Source organism: Pygocentrus nattereri, chromosome 15, assembly GCF_015220715.1.
Source record: "Pygocentrus nattereri isolate fPygNat1 chromosome 15, fPygNat1.pri, whole genome shotgun sequence".
Taxonomy (NCBI): Eukaryota; Metazoa; Chordata; class Actinopteri; order Characiformes; family Serrasalmidae; genus Pygocentrus; species Pygocentrus nattereri.
The window spans coordinates 18,258,181-18,273,265 of record NC_051225.1 but is presented as its reverse complement, the minus strand read 5'-3'; the positions used below and the strand labels follow the sequence as shown (position 1 = coordinate 18,273,265).

Genomic DNA, 15,085 nt, shown 5'->3' with positions numbered 1-15,085 from the left:
AGAACTGCATTTGCATGAATCTGCCACTAATATAAAGGGAGAAATGGACTAAGAATGTTTTAAGTAAGAGTGTAGGGCACTACACATTCAACCTTGATTATGTCAATTTAAATTACAAACAGATGGTTTTGATGCTGTTTGAAAGCTCTTTTCTGGCTCTACAGAGTACACAAACAACATTGAACTCAACAGGTAGGCCCTTTTTAGTGGCAAGGTAGAACTCCAAAACTGTATTTGCATGAATCTGGCACTAATATTTCAAAGGTTGTTCATGACATTGCAGGCTATGTGTGGAAAACGAACCCTTCGATCCCCCCTGGCTACGGGCCTGGACAGGAACCTCAAGTAGGCTATACCACTGCTGCACCATGCAACCATGCCAGGGTTACATGTGCCAAAGGAGTCAGTCATGCTGATGCTGTGTAGCACTGAAGAGCACCTTTGAAGAATCCTAGGCAAGCAAAGATTTCAGCAAATCAGATTGAGCATGACAGAGAGAGCATGACACAGTAAACGACTTGCTGAACTTTTTTCAGGTTGTTTTTCACCATGCCTACACAGTTGTGAAAGCTGTATCCATCCATCTCAGAAAATAGCAAAGTTGGAGGGCAGAATCAAGCTTCTGCACCAAATCAAGGAGAATGAGAACTTACTAGACTCAGTGCTTGCTACTGATCAGGCCCTGACTTCAGTAACTGGAATGGACGCAGCCTCAGCTTGACGATCCCTGGCCTCGACTTGGCGCAGGATCCAAGGAGATGAGCTGCTCCACGCCTTACCAGACGGAACCGTGGAGTGTGGCCGGTGGGAACTCGCGCGGCGGTAGGCACTCGGCTTGGTACCTTCTGCCTCATAATATGAGCAACAGATTCTCCACCTTGGAGGATTTTGAGGACGCTCAGCCGGGGGCTCACCTGGTTCCGTCTCGCCTCCTGTGCTTTCGTTGGCCACACGAAGAGGGTTGGCAGGGTCGCACCGCATGGAGCTAAAGGCGGACACCTGCGATCTTCACTACCGCAGGCTTCATCGACACGGGGTTCCTGCCGGTCCGCGCCGCTAGATGCAGGCGCAAAGCTTCCTCATCAGAGGTGCCAAGGTGAACAACATTACAGTGCAACTTCCTAGCCTCCTCGCTAAACATGCAAATGCAAAGTACACTTATATGCTGATGACTTTACCTTGTACTGTTCGACTGACTACATAAGCTACAGCCTTCTTTTGATGTCCTACAATCAGCTTTTTACAACCATAAACTAGTTTTAAATACTGAGAAAACTAAATGTATGCTGTTTTCCAGAGCCTCGAACATTGCTTTTAGAACTTTCAAAATCATAACCCTGAAGGGATCTGACACTGAAAGAGTCAATGGGTACAAATACCTCAGCATATAGCTAGATGACAGAATTACTTTTAAACAACATGTTTACAAACTTACCTGTAAACTTAGACAAAAACGTGGCTCCCTGTATAATAACAAATTATGTTTCCCAAAGCACACAAGGAAAAAGAACATTGATGTAACATTATTGCCTGTTCTGGATAATGCTGACATGTTATACAGATATGCACCTGAAACTACTCTTAAATCCCTAGACTCTGTATACCATGCTGCCTTAAGTTTCATTAATGGTGACTAATACCATCAAGGACTCCATTTCCCAGAATCTTGAGACTTCTTCAACCAATCACAAACCACTTAGCAGATCACAGTCACCTGAATTCTAATCACCACCACCTGTTGAACTCTTTATATGTACAGGTCTGTTTGGATCATGTTTTTGCGAAGTATTACCTCAGATGGTTTTTTTTTCTCCCGTTGACGATTCTCGCTCCTGTTTTGACTTTGTTGTTATTGAGTATGCGTTTTCTCTGGATACGACCCTTGCCTGTTTTTTCGACTTCACTTTTGCCTATTCTTATGTATTTTGTCTTGCTGTTCTGTTTATTGACCTGGACTGGTTTTAACCTTGTTTATCTCCATTTTAATGAATCTTCTGGGTTAATTTTTATCTGCGTGTGTCTGATCTGCAAACCCAGCATTACACTGTGCATTGGGAGACACATTGACTTTTTTATCTATAAAGCGTTTACTGACCATATGCCGTCATACATCACAGAAATGCTCAGTGTAAATAATGCAGTTTATCAGACTCGTTCCAGTGATTGGATCACTCTTCAGGTGCCCAGAGCTTTTACAGAACTGGTCAAATCTGCTTTTTGCTACAGTGCACCAGGAAACTCTAAAGCTTTGCTCTCTGATGTCACATGAACATTTTAAACTTTTAGTCTCTAACCACCTCCATACAGCCTGCAACTGCTTTATTTGATTTTACTTAATTTTTAATATGACGTTTGGCAAAAGATAAGGTGGAAAACAAACAAGGCATGATACATAGAAAAGCAAACACGCACACTGAAAAGCTCAGCAAGGCTCTGGTTAAAAATAAATTATAACAAATAAAAAAGGTAATACTTCAAAAAGACCCTCTGCTAAAGACTGGGCTTGTATACTTGACTAATAGGTTACATGAAATAATGAACACGTGATGTGAATCAGTAGTCAGTGAAGGAGACCTGCGGAAAGTCAAGTGACTCCCTCATGTGATCAGGTGAGTTGAGCTGAGAGAAGGAGTCCAGAGATGACAAGGACAACAGCAAAAAAATGTTCATAATATGGTACGGAATGTTGTGGGGTTTCCAGCCGTATGTTTAATGCATGTTTGTACATTAGGTTATTGGTTCTGTGAACCATTAGTCTATCTCCCTTCATTATAGTAATTGAATTAACTATTAAAAAATTGACTGTTAAAAAATTTACTTAAAGTAAATTATCATAGTTATAATTTAGGCTAGCTCGATTTACTCAAAATTCACATCTATATAATTTCTGTGAAAAAACAATATATAATATGTATATGTAATTTGTAGGCATCACAATGATTCTCACACCAAAATTCACAGGCGCTAGGAGTATTCAATCATAACAGTGGGCTGAGACCCAAATGAAGAGGATCAGAAAACACTGTGCTGATCCACAGAGTTCTAATCCCATAGTATGCAGCAAACTTGCAGTCTCGGAGCTATATTTTTGACAATGGACTGCTGGATGTCTACAGCCCTCTCAACGAAGGATTGGAGTACACCCAAACAAAAGGACACCCAGCGAAGGACGAAAAGGAATGCACCTACCTGGGCTTGAATCCTGTAAGAATACCTAAGCTCAGAGGTGGATGAAGTACACAAATCATGTACTTGAGTTAAAGTAGAGATACGCAAGGTAAAATATTACTCCAGTAAAAGTAGACATTCTTCCCTTTAGACCTCAACTTGAGTAAAAGTACAAAAGTATTTGTCTTCAAATGTACTTAAGTATTGAAAGTAAAAGTACTAAAAGATTAATTATGGCTCTGATGTCCTGTTATCATTTTTGTAATAAGACTAACTTCATGAACTCATTTTAGGTGAAAATACTTCAGTGTCTCTCTTGGTAGACCAGTCTTTTAATAGAATGTCATTAATTAGTGATGCTGATGTCTATTAAAATTATCATAAGCACAAAACACTGAAGGCAAAAGGTTTCCATCAGGTAGAACCGAGTGGCTCTGAAATCACTTTTTACAAACAAGCAAAGTTTCAGTTTAAGATTAATTTGTAACTTGGTTACAAGTTGAATAAAAACTTGCTTACTAAAAACTAAAGTTTTCCTTTACTATATTGATCTGTAGGTCTCTGTTCATAAACATAAACTAACCGAAACTAATTTATTATAAAATGAAAGTGTTTGTATGAATTTAGAAAAAAAGAAACATGCCAGTCACAACTGCACACATGTACATATTTCTTTATTGTGGTCTATTTACATAAAGTTTGGTTAGTTCCATCATTTAGGTAGACGTATGTGCTCCCAAATTTTTACACTGCTGAACCGTGTGCTTGCACTGGTTTGGTATGACCAACAGATCAAAACAAGCTCAGAACAAAGTCGCCCAAAATGGAAATACTTAAGTAAAGTACAGATACATGAAAAAACTACTTTGGTATGACCAACAGATCAAAACAAGCTCAGAACAAAGTCGCCCAAAATGGAAATACTATAAGTGAAGTACAGATACACGAAAAAACTACATAAGTACAGTAACGAATTACATTTACTTAGTTACTATCCACCACTGCCTAAGCTACACTGGATTAAAAAGGAGCAGTTTATTACTTTGAATAAGAGAAGACTCTCGGAATATTGAGAAAGCAATGGGAGACACTTTTCTTTCAAAGAAGCTACAGCTGGATGCAGTGCTGCCTCTGTGAATGTTTACAAGCTGTCAAAGGTACAAGATCTTTAAAGTTAAAGTAAGATTTTATCCTTCTATAAGACTTGTGTCAGAAAAATGGGAATGAATTTCAGACAGCTTACCCCTTTTGATTATTCTTTTCATCTGATTTTAATTCATTTCTGCTTGCAAACAAGTTGTACACCAACAATATCCCTTCAATCACATTGTTAGAATATTTTTTTAACAATTTTAATTTGAGTCTTTAGGGAATTAATGATGGCATTCAGGAATAACTAAAAATTCTAGCCCACATTCATAGACCACATGGAATACATTCAACTACTCTAGAAGAGAGAGAAACTCTTTTGGGTGGTTGTGGATCATTTGGATATCTTGGATGTGCAGGTAAACTTGAGGGAGCCACAGACAAAAGCATTTCACATGTGGGTGGAGGGTGTGACATTTTTCTACTGTTATATTGTACTTCTGGTGCTAACCCTGTTTGTCACTGATTGAAATAAGCATGCAAGGTATAAACATAGTACCTCATAAGATACTGCTGTATCCTATCCTCAGTCTGGTCACCATCAATATTATCACAATCTTTATCTGTGGTGGGAATATGTTGTTTTACAAGGATGTCCTATTATCAGGGATACTTAAGAGCAAGAACATTTTGCTATCATATTGAAAACCTGTACTTTTCTGCAGTATAAAATGCACCAACAGAAAGCACCAGCACTTCATCTTACAGTGGAGCTACAAAAGAACTCAATATCCCATAGTTCAATGGGGACAGGGCCACTTACAATACCAGTGTCACTGCCCATGCCTGTCACCATGCCTATAGTAACACCACCAGTGGTAATACAAGATCTTACCATGCTGCCACAAGAGAATGAGCCACAGAACATACAAAATTGGAAGAAAACAAATTCAGAGAGTGAATTTTATATATAAAATTGTATAATGTAATTTAAAGGTAGGCAATGGTTTATTTTCAGAGATCTTTCTATTGTTTTGTGTTTATGTGTGTCATGATTGGCCCCTCCCAGTCCTGTCCATGTGTTCGTGTTTTGGTTTAGTCCATGTGCGTTTGTTTTGGTGTCTGTAGTCCTGCCCCTTGTTTTGTAATGCTGCCCCTCATTGTTTGCACCTGTCCCTCGTTTTCCCTGTGTACTTAAGCCCTGTGTTTGCCCCTTGTGTTGGCCGGTCTTTGTTTCATGTATCAGTCTTTGTTGTAAGCTCTGTGTTGTATGAATCTGTTGGGTGTTTGTATTTCTCTTCATGTCTGCACCCAGATCTATCTGTGTTGGTTATATGAACCTGGACAGTCTTGACCATGACCCTGGATTTGCCCTTAATAAATCTTGCTTATCTCAGTGTATGCGTCTGCCTCATCGCTCCCCGTTACAATGTGATGTAATGTTTGTCTTGCTTGGACATTATTTCTTTGAAGTATAGCAAATATAGTAAAGTAAGTTTTAGTTACTAACTTAACTAGTAATTTGTTGACTTTTTTACAAATATATACATAATTAAAAATGTTTATATTTAAATTATTGCCTGGTTGTTTTTCTCCAGCCTGGATTTGAGTGCTTTATTAAAGGAATGCAACTGTACAGAAGTTTTTGCAAAGAACAACATTGTAAGGAAATCCATTTGACATGAACAGCAGAATCCAATTCTGACAGTATTCTAAATTGTCACAAGTAAACTTCTAACAGATTCTGCCTTGTAAACCTACTCAAGTCAGCAGTTTTTATTTTCCTTATGTTTTCCCTCATTTTGACTATGAGGACGATGTTAAAAGCAAGGTTTTCCACAAAGGAGCACTCAAGTCATGACCTTAGATTCAGTTAGATAATTCTGAGATATTTAACTTACAACACTCTGATTGGCATCAGATTTACACATATATAAAATGCTAAGTCAAAACAAGCCAGAGAAAGGTTGTCTCAATGAAACAGTTTACAGAATATCAGAATCAGAATATGTTATTGATCCCAGAGGGAAATTGCAGTTTTTACAGGTGCAACCATTTATGTAAAAGAATAAACACTTCAATAATTTAAGACAAAAAAGAGAAATGTGCATTATGTACAAGTTTAAATTCTTACAAATACAAAGTGGCAGTGACTGTCATAATAAATATGAGACATACTGTAATAAACCTCTGAGTTATTGTACATAGAGGGAGGAGTTATAGAGTTTGATATCCACAGGTAAGAATGACTTCCTGTGGCACTCTGTGGTGCATTTTGGTAGAATGAGTCTTGCACTAAATGAGCTCCTGTGTCTCATCACTGTGTTGTAGAGTGGGTGGGAGCCATTGTCCATAATGGCCTGCAGCTTAGACAGCATCCTCCTCTCCGACACTGCCATCAGTCCACAAGTCTACAAGTCCAGCTGCACACCCACAACATCACTGGCCTTGTGGATCAGTTTGTTGGGTCTGTTGGCGTCTGCCACGCTCAGCCTGCTTGCCCAGCATGCAACATCTTAGAGGATAGCACTTGCCACCACAGACTCATAGAATATCCTGAGCATAGTCCAGCAGATGTTGAAGGACCTCAGGCGCTTTAGGAAATAGAGACGGCTTTGGCCCTTTCTGTAGAGGGCATCAGTGTTCTTAGCCCAGTCCAGTTTATTGTCAAAATACACTCCCAGATATTTGTAATCCTCCACAATGTCCACACTGAACCCCTTGATGGACACAGGGGTCACCGGTGCCTTGTGCTTCCTCAGGTCCACCACCAGTTCCTTTGTCTTTGTTGCGTTGAGCTGCAGATGATTCAGCTCGCACCGTGCGACAAAGTCCTTCACCGTCGCCCTGTACTCATTCTCATCACCCCTGCTGATACATCCAACTATTGCAGAGTCATCAGAAAAATTCTGAAGGTGGCAAGTCTCTGTGCAATAACTGAAGTCTGTGGTGTAGAGGCTGAAGAGGAGGGGAGAGAGGAGAGCTCCCTGCGGGACACCAATGTTGCTGACCACTCTGTCCGACACACAGTGCTGCAGGCATACATACTGTGGTCTGCCAGTCAAGTAGTCAACAATCCAGGACACGAGGAGGGGCATCTACTTGCATCATTGTGAGCTTATCACCCAGAAGAGCAGGCCGAATGGTATTGAATGCACCAGAGAAGTCAAATAACTTGACCCTCACAGTGCTGGCTGGCTTATGCACCCCCATGTGTAACTGGGTTTTGGAATTCCTGACAGACCGACCCCAGTCTGTGAGATTGGGCAGTCATATGTCTACCACCATCACCCTGAACACTGGTGTGCCGCAAGGCTGTGTGCTGAGCCCTCTGCTCTTCTCCCTGTTCACCCACGATTGTGTTCCTCTGCACACATCTAACATCTTCATCAAGTTTGCAGACGACACCACAGTGGTTGGCCACATCAGGAACAACGATGAATCGGCCTACAGGGAGGAGATCCAGCACCTGACTTCCTGGTGCACCACCAACAACCTCATCCTGAACACAGGCAAAACCAAAGAACTCATCGTGGACTATCGGAAAACCAAGGGCTGCACACACTCTCCTGTCTACATCAACGGAGCAGAGGTAGAACGTGTGTCCAGCTTTAGGTTCCTGGGAATCCACATCTCGGCAGACCTTTCATGGTCCTTCAACACCTCCCATCTCATCAAGAAGGCACAGCAGCGTCTTTACTTCCTGAGGAGACTAAAACAAGACCGGCTGTCTCCTCAGATCCTCACAAATTTTTACAGATGCACCATCGAGAGCATACTGACCAACTGTGTGACCGTGTGGTACAGTAGCTCCACTGTGGCGGAAAGGAAATCCCTGCAGAGGGTAGTAAGGACTGCTCAGCGCATCACAGGCATGCAGCTCCCTGCCATCAAAGACATTCACCACCAGCGCTGTGTGCGCAGAGCACACAGCATCATTAAGGACCCCTCTCACCCCAACCACAAACTGTTCAACCTACTTCCATCCGGGAGGAGATACAAGAGCATCCGGGCCAGAACCAGTCGGCTCAGGTCCAGCTTCTTTCCCTCCACAATCACTCTGCTGAACTCCACACCTCGCTGATAACACTACCACTCATACTGCACACAGCGGACTATGAACACTGCCTTTCATACTACACTCACCAATCAGAGCTGTTGTTTTATTTTATTCATCATTATTACCACTGCACAAATGTATCATTCTACTGCCATGTAAATAACACATCGCAACAGTTATTCTATACAGTGTACATCTCCAACATGTTCATGTATATATCTACACATCTATAATCTATTTTTTTGCATATCTATAAGTAATTTATTCTATATACTGTAATGTTGCACTATGCCTATTTATTGCACACTTGCACACTCTCTTTTTGCACTATTTGCTACTATTTGCACTTCTGGTAGATGCTAACTGCATTTCGTTGCCATGTAACTTGTACTGAGTAATGACAATAAAGTTGAATCTATCTATCTATCTATCTTATCCAGGTAAGCATAGACTTGGTTGAGCAGGTAGATGATGGCGTCCTCAACTCCCAGACAGGGCTGATAGGCGAAGTGGAGGGGGTTTAGAAGTGGCTGGACCATGGGCCGGAGCTGATCCAAGACAAGCCTCTTGATGGTCTTCATGACGTGGGATGTCAGTGCCACTGGCCTGTAGTCCTTGACGTCACTCGGTCCCAGCGTTTTCAGAACAGGAACAATGCAGCACGTCTTCCACATCATAGGGACCCTCTGGAGACTCAGGCTCATGTTGAAGACATGTTGCAGTACTCCACAGAGCATTTGTTCTTCTGTATTTTCTAATTGTTTTTGAACCACCAATATCTACTTTGTATCCATGCCATCTGTTCTGTAATTGGTTTGTCTGAATGTCTTAATACTCTTTGTGTTTCAGTTGTGCTTTGGAATATCACAAAAGAAATGTATATGTTTTTCACTTGTCCATGTCTCTGCGACCTACAGTGGTAAAGGAAATGTATTTTAGTTTTAAATCTCACAAGGGAACAGGATCTGAACTAAGTTGGAAAAACAATAAGTGAAATTCTATTATTATTTATATATTATGTATGTATTATTTACCTTCAAGAAGTAATCTGTGTTAATTATTTATTATCTATTCATTCACTTAACATAAAAATTTAATTACATCATTCCCAACTTAAACACAGCATATGGTTAAGCGAGCACGAAGGTCCTGACTTTAGATAGTCTGTGAACCATGTATCAAGAGTTCTAGGGGCAGCATTGCTCATTCTTGCAGATGAGAGTTCCAGATATGCAATAAGGTATACAGCCAGTGCCGCATGGACAGGTTGTGAGGGAGTAGCCAATGCTGCCGTTAAGCCAGCCAGCCATATTTTCCGTAATGGGGAATTTAGAGTTCTCATTCAGTGTCCATGGGGAAGCATAAACTTTTGGGCAGTACAACATAATGTGCATGAAAGTCCCCAAAGTCCCATGTGGACAGAAAATACAGAAGGGGTACTTAAACTTAAGCCCATCAAGTACTGTATCTTACCCTGGGAGTCAGATAAGCCTTATGGCTTATTTTCAGTTGGATGAACTCATGATTGGGGTTATGTGAAGCCCTATAAACAGTAGCCCATACAATTTCCCAGTTTACCTGCTTCCCCCTCTGTTCCTTGACTCTATCCAATTCCTTTTGCCCAGAAATATTTACAGATATACAGTATCTCACAAAAGTGAATACACCTCTCACATTTGTGCAAATATTTTATTATATCTTTTAATGGGACAACACTATAGAAATGAACAGCTTGTACAGCAGTATGGATTTACTGTCCTCTGAAAATAACACACAGCCATTAATGTCTAAATAGCTGGCAACACAACTCACAGTGAACGTGCCCAAATTGTGCCCAATTGTGTCATTGTTCCTCCTTGGTGTCATGTGACATGTGTCATGTAAATTTGTTGTTTTGGGTACAATTCTCTCATACTGGCCACTGGATATTCAACATGGCACCTCATGGTTTTGTGGAGAGAATTGTTGCTCTCTACAAAGAACGCTAGGGTCAACCAAAGAAGTTGAGTCCACATGTTCAGCATCATATCCAGAGGCTTCAAAAAATAGACACGAGTGCTGCCAACATCTCTGCAGAGACTGAAGAAGTGAGAGGTCAGCCTGTCAGTGCTCAGACTATACACCACACAGTGCATCAACTCAGTCTCCATGGCCGTTGTCCCAGAAGGAAGCCTCTTCTGAAGCTGACGCACAAGATAGCCCACAAACAATTTGCTGAAGACAAGCAGTCCAAGAACATGGATTACTGGATCCATGTCCTGTGGTCTAACGAGACCAAGACAAACTTGTTTGACTCAGATGGTGTTCAGCATGTGTGGTGGCACCCTGATGAGGAGTACCAAGACAACTGTCTCTTGCCTACAGTCAAGCATGGTGGTAGCATCATGGTCTGGAACTGCATGAGTGCTGCCGGCACTGAGGAGCTGCGGTTCATTGAGGGCAATAAGAATTCCAACATGTACTGTGACATTCTGAAGCAGTTTCCTTAGGAAACCTTAGTTTTCCAAAACGATAACGACCCCAAACAAGACCTTCACAACTGCCTTGTTGAGGAAGCTGAAGGTAAAGGTAATGGACTGACCAAGTATGTCTCCAGATCTAAACCCAATTGAGCTCCTGTGGGGCATCCTCAAGCGGAAGCAGGAGTAGCGCAAAGTGTCTAACATCCACCAGCTCCGTGATGTCATCATGATGTCATCATTTCCAAGATGGCGCCCACCGTGGCAGACGTTTTGTGTGTTCCTCCTGCAACCAACGCTATTTATTACTTATTTTAACTTTAGGATATATTTTAAATGTACAGAAAGAAACTGCACTGCTCAGGACAGGAAGGCTCTTCAGCGTGTGATCAAAACTGCACAGTCCATCTCAGGAGCAGCCTTCCCCTCACTACAGGACATTTATCACGCCAGGGTCATCAGGAGGGCCCACAACATCATCAGGGACAGTACACACCCCCAGCACAGACTGTTCACACTCCTACCTTCAGGCAGACATTACAGGAGTGTGAAGTCCAGGACTGCAAGCCTGACCAACAGTTTCTATTCACAGGCCATCAGGTTGGTGAATACCTCACTTACTACCTCTTCCCCCCTCCACATTCTGAACTGGTTTAATCTTGCACTCAATAACTGCACCTAAACTACACTGTACTGCTACTGTTAGAACAATACTGTTTACATCTGTTACTTGCACAGAACACTACTGTTTACTGTTTAGATCTGTTACTTGATGCACTTTATGACAGCTGCTATTTGCACATACGCACGTGTAACTTTAATTTCAACTTTGCACATACTGTACATTTTTGCTTTTACTTTTTACTACTGCTTTTTAAATTTATATTCTATATAAATTTTTATTTTATATTTGGTGAATGGAGAAACAGCAAAGTAAGAATTTCATTGTATAGTTTAACTGCCTGTTCTGCTGTGCATATGACAATAAAACTCTTGAATCTTGAATGGAGGAGTGGAAGAGGATTCCAGTAGCAACCTGTGCAGCTCTGGTGAATTCCATGCCCAAGAGGGTTAAGGCAATGCTAGATAATAATGATGGTCACACAAAAATATTGGCAATTTGAGCACAATTTGGACATGTTCACTGTGAGATGTACTCAATTGTGTTGCCAGCTATTTAGACATTAAGGGCTGCATGTTGAGTTATTTTCAAAGGACAGTAAATCTGTACTGCTATACAAGCTGTACACTGACTACTTTAAGTTAGATCCAAGTTTAATTTATATAGTGTCATCCCATGAAAAGATAGAATAAAATATTTGCAGAAATGTGAAGGTTGTACTCACATTTGTGAGATACTGTATAAGACATAAATGATAAATGATACTATTCTTTTGGAAGCCTCTGTGATCCAACTAATTATTTGATGGTCTTTCAAGTCTGAGCTCCATTTGACATGTGATTTCAATGCGGATCTAAGTCTAAAATAAAAGAATAAAGAATGCTTAGGTATCCCATAATGTGCAATCAGTTCCTCAAAAGATCACAGAGAATTGCTGCCATTGATGTCTTCAAGAAGGTTAGAGTTTGGTCAAGCCAGTGCTTAATGGCCTGCAAAGTGAATGACCAATTGTACAATCCCATTTCCAAGACAGCTGTGATGCTGTGGAGAATGTAAATAAAAATAGAATGCAATAATATGCAAATCGTGTAAACTTTATTTTTAAAGAAAAATAGCACAAAGACAACATATTAAATGTTGAAACTGAGAAAATGTATTGTTTTTTGAAAAAAATATTTGCCCAATTTGAATTTAATGGCAACAACATGTTCCAAAAAAGTTGGGACAGGCTCAGGTTTACCACTGTGTTACATCACCTCTTCTTTTTACAGCACTCTGTAAGTGTTCAGGAACTGAGGAGACCAGTTGCTGTAGTTTTGAAAGAGAAATGTTTTCACATTCTTGGTTGATTTCAGCTGCTCAACAGTTCAGCGTCTGCTTTATCATATTTTTCATTTCATAATGTGCCAAATGTTTTCAGTGCTCACAGATCTGGACTGCAGACAGGTCAGTTTAGCACCTGGACTCTGTTAATATGGAGCCATTCTGTGGTTGTACATTGGCATTGTCTATCTGAAATTGGCAAGGCCTTCCCTGAAAAACATGTCATGGATGGTAGCATATGTTGCCAAAACATCGTTCAGCATTAATGGTGCCTTCACAGATGGGCAGGTTACACAAGCCACGTGTACCAATGCACCCTTATACCATCATGGTATAAGCTAAGTGGTCTTTAGTCTAGAAGACACAGTGTCCACGGTTTCCAAAAAGAATTTCAAATGTTGATTGTCAGACCAGAGCACACTTTTCCACTTCCCCTCAGGGGGAATCAGAAAACCAGTCAGTATCTGGTGTGACCACCATTTGCCTCAGGCAATGCAACACATCTCCTTCGCATAGAGTTGATCAGGTTGTTGATTGTGGCCTGTGGAATGTTGGTCCACTCCTCTTCAATGGCTGTGCAAAGTTGCTAGATATTGGCAGGAACTGGAACATGCTCTCGTATACAGTATCCAGAGCATCCCAAACATGCTCAATGCGTGACATGTCCAGTGAGTATACTGGCCATGCAAGAACTGGGATGTTTTCAGCTTCCGAGAATTGGGTACAGATCCTTGCAACATGGGACTGAGCATTATCATGCTACAACATGAGGTGATGGTTGTGGATGAATGGCACAACAATGGGCCTCAGGATCTCATCACTGTATCTCTGTGCACTCAAAATGCCATCCATAAAATGCACCTGTGTTCGTTGTCCATAACATACGCCTGACCATACCATAACCTCACTGCCACTCACTGCTCACCCACACAATGCCATACATGCAGTCTGCCATCTGCCTTGTATAGTGAAAACCAAGATTCATCTGTGAAGAGAACACCTCTCCAACATGCCAGACACCATTGAATGTGAGTGTTTGCCCACTCAAGTTGGTTACGATGATGAACTGCAGTCAAGTGGAGACCCCGATGAGGATGACGAGCATGCAAATGAGCTTCCCTGAGATGGTTTCTGACAGTTTGTGCAGAAATTCTTTGGTTATGCAAACCGGTTGTTGCAGCAGCTGTCCGGGTGGCTAGTCTCAGACGATCTTGGAGGTGAAGATGCTGGATGTGGAGGTCCTGGGCTGGTGTGGTTACACGTGGTCTGCGGTTATGAGGCCGGTTGGATGTACTGCCAAATTCTCTGAAATGCCTTTGGAGATGGCTTATGGTAGAGAAATGAACATTCAATTCATGGACAACAGCTCTGGTGGATATTCCTGCAATCAGCATGCCAATTGCACACTCCCTCAAAACTTGTGATATCTGTGGCATTGTGCTGTGTGATAAAACTGCACATTTTAGAGTGGCCTTTTATCGTGGCCAGGCTAAGGCACACATGTGCAATAATCATGCTGTCTAATCAGCATCTTGATATGCCACACCTGTGAGGTGGATGGATTAACTCAGCAAAGGAGAAGTTCTCACTGCCACATATATAGACACATGTGGAAAATATTTGAGAGAAAAGGGCCTTTTGTGTACATAGAAAAAGTCTTAGATCTTGGAGGTCAGTTCATGAAAAACAAAAATTTTGCGTTTATATTTTTGTTCACTGTATGTACAATAGAAGATGAAAAGCAGTTGCACTATTTGATTGTGCAGTCTTTCACAGTTGTGAGCCCTCCTCATCTTTACTTCTGAAAGACTCCGTCTCTCTGAGATGCTTTTTTATACCCAATCACATTACTGACCTGTTGCCAATTAAAAATCAGATGTTTTTTTAGTATTATACAACTTCATAAGCCTTTAGGTGCCCTCGTCCCACCTTTTGTTGGAATGTGTTTTTGGCATGTTTGTACTATTTTTAACGAAATATTGGGTTTAAATGATTTGCACATTATTGCATTTTGTTTTTATTTTTATTTTGCACAGCATCCCAACTTTTTTTGGAAAGTTTTTTTTCTTTTAGGATAGGGCCACCCACTTTTAGATTTGCCTAGCTGTAATGTAGATCTTATTTGTGGACGCTTTCAATTCCAAAAATATTTGGTAATTTAGGAATTCATCTTAGACCAAAACCCAAGGAGAAGTAGGAGTAGCATTGGATTAATAAAACGTATGCATGGTAAAACATTCATCTAGTAAGGAAGTAGACCATCTTTTAATGTTGTCTTCTATGGTTTTCAAAAATATAAATTTTATTTTGACAATTGGAGCAATGGAAATTTTTATAGGTTAAATATGTTACTTGACTAGCAAT

At 40.9% G+C, this 15,085-nt stretch overlaps 1 pseudogene; it reads left to right on the top strand.

The window, feature by feature from the left end:
- The first annotated feature begins 979 nt into the window (after positions 1–979).
- On the top strand, positions 980–5,231 carry LOC108411467 (annotated as a pseudogene).
- Positions 5,232–15,085: the final 9,854 nt, after the last annotated feature.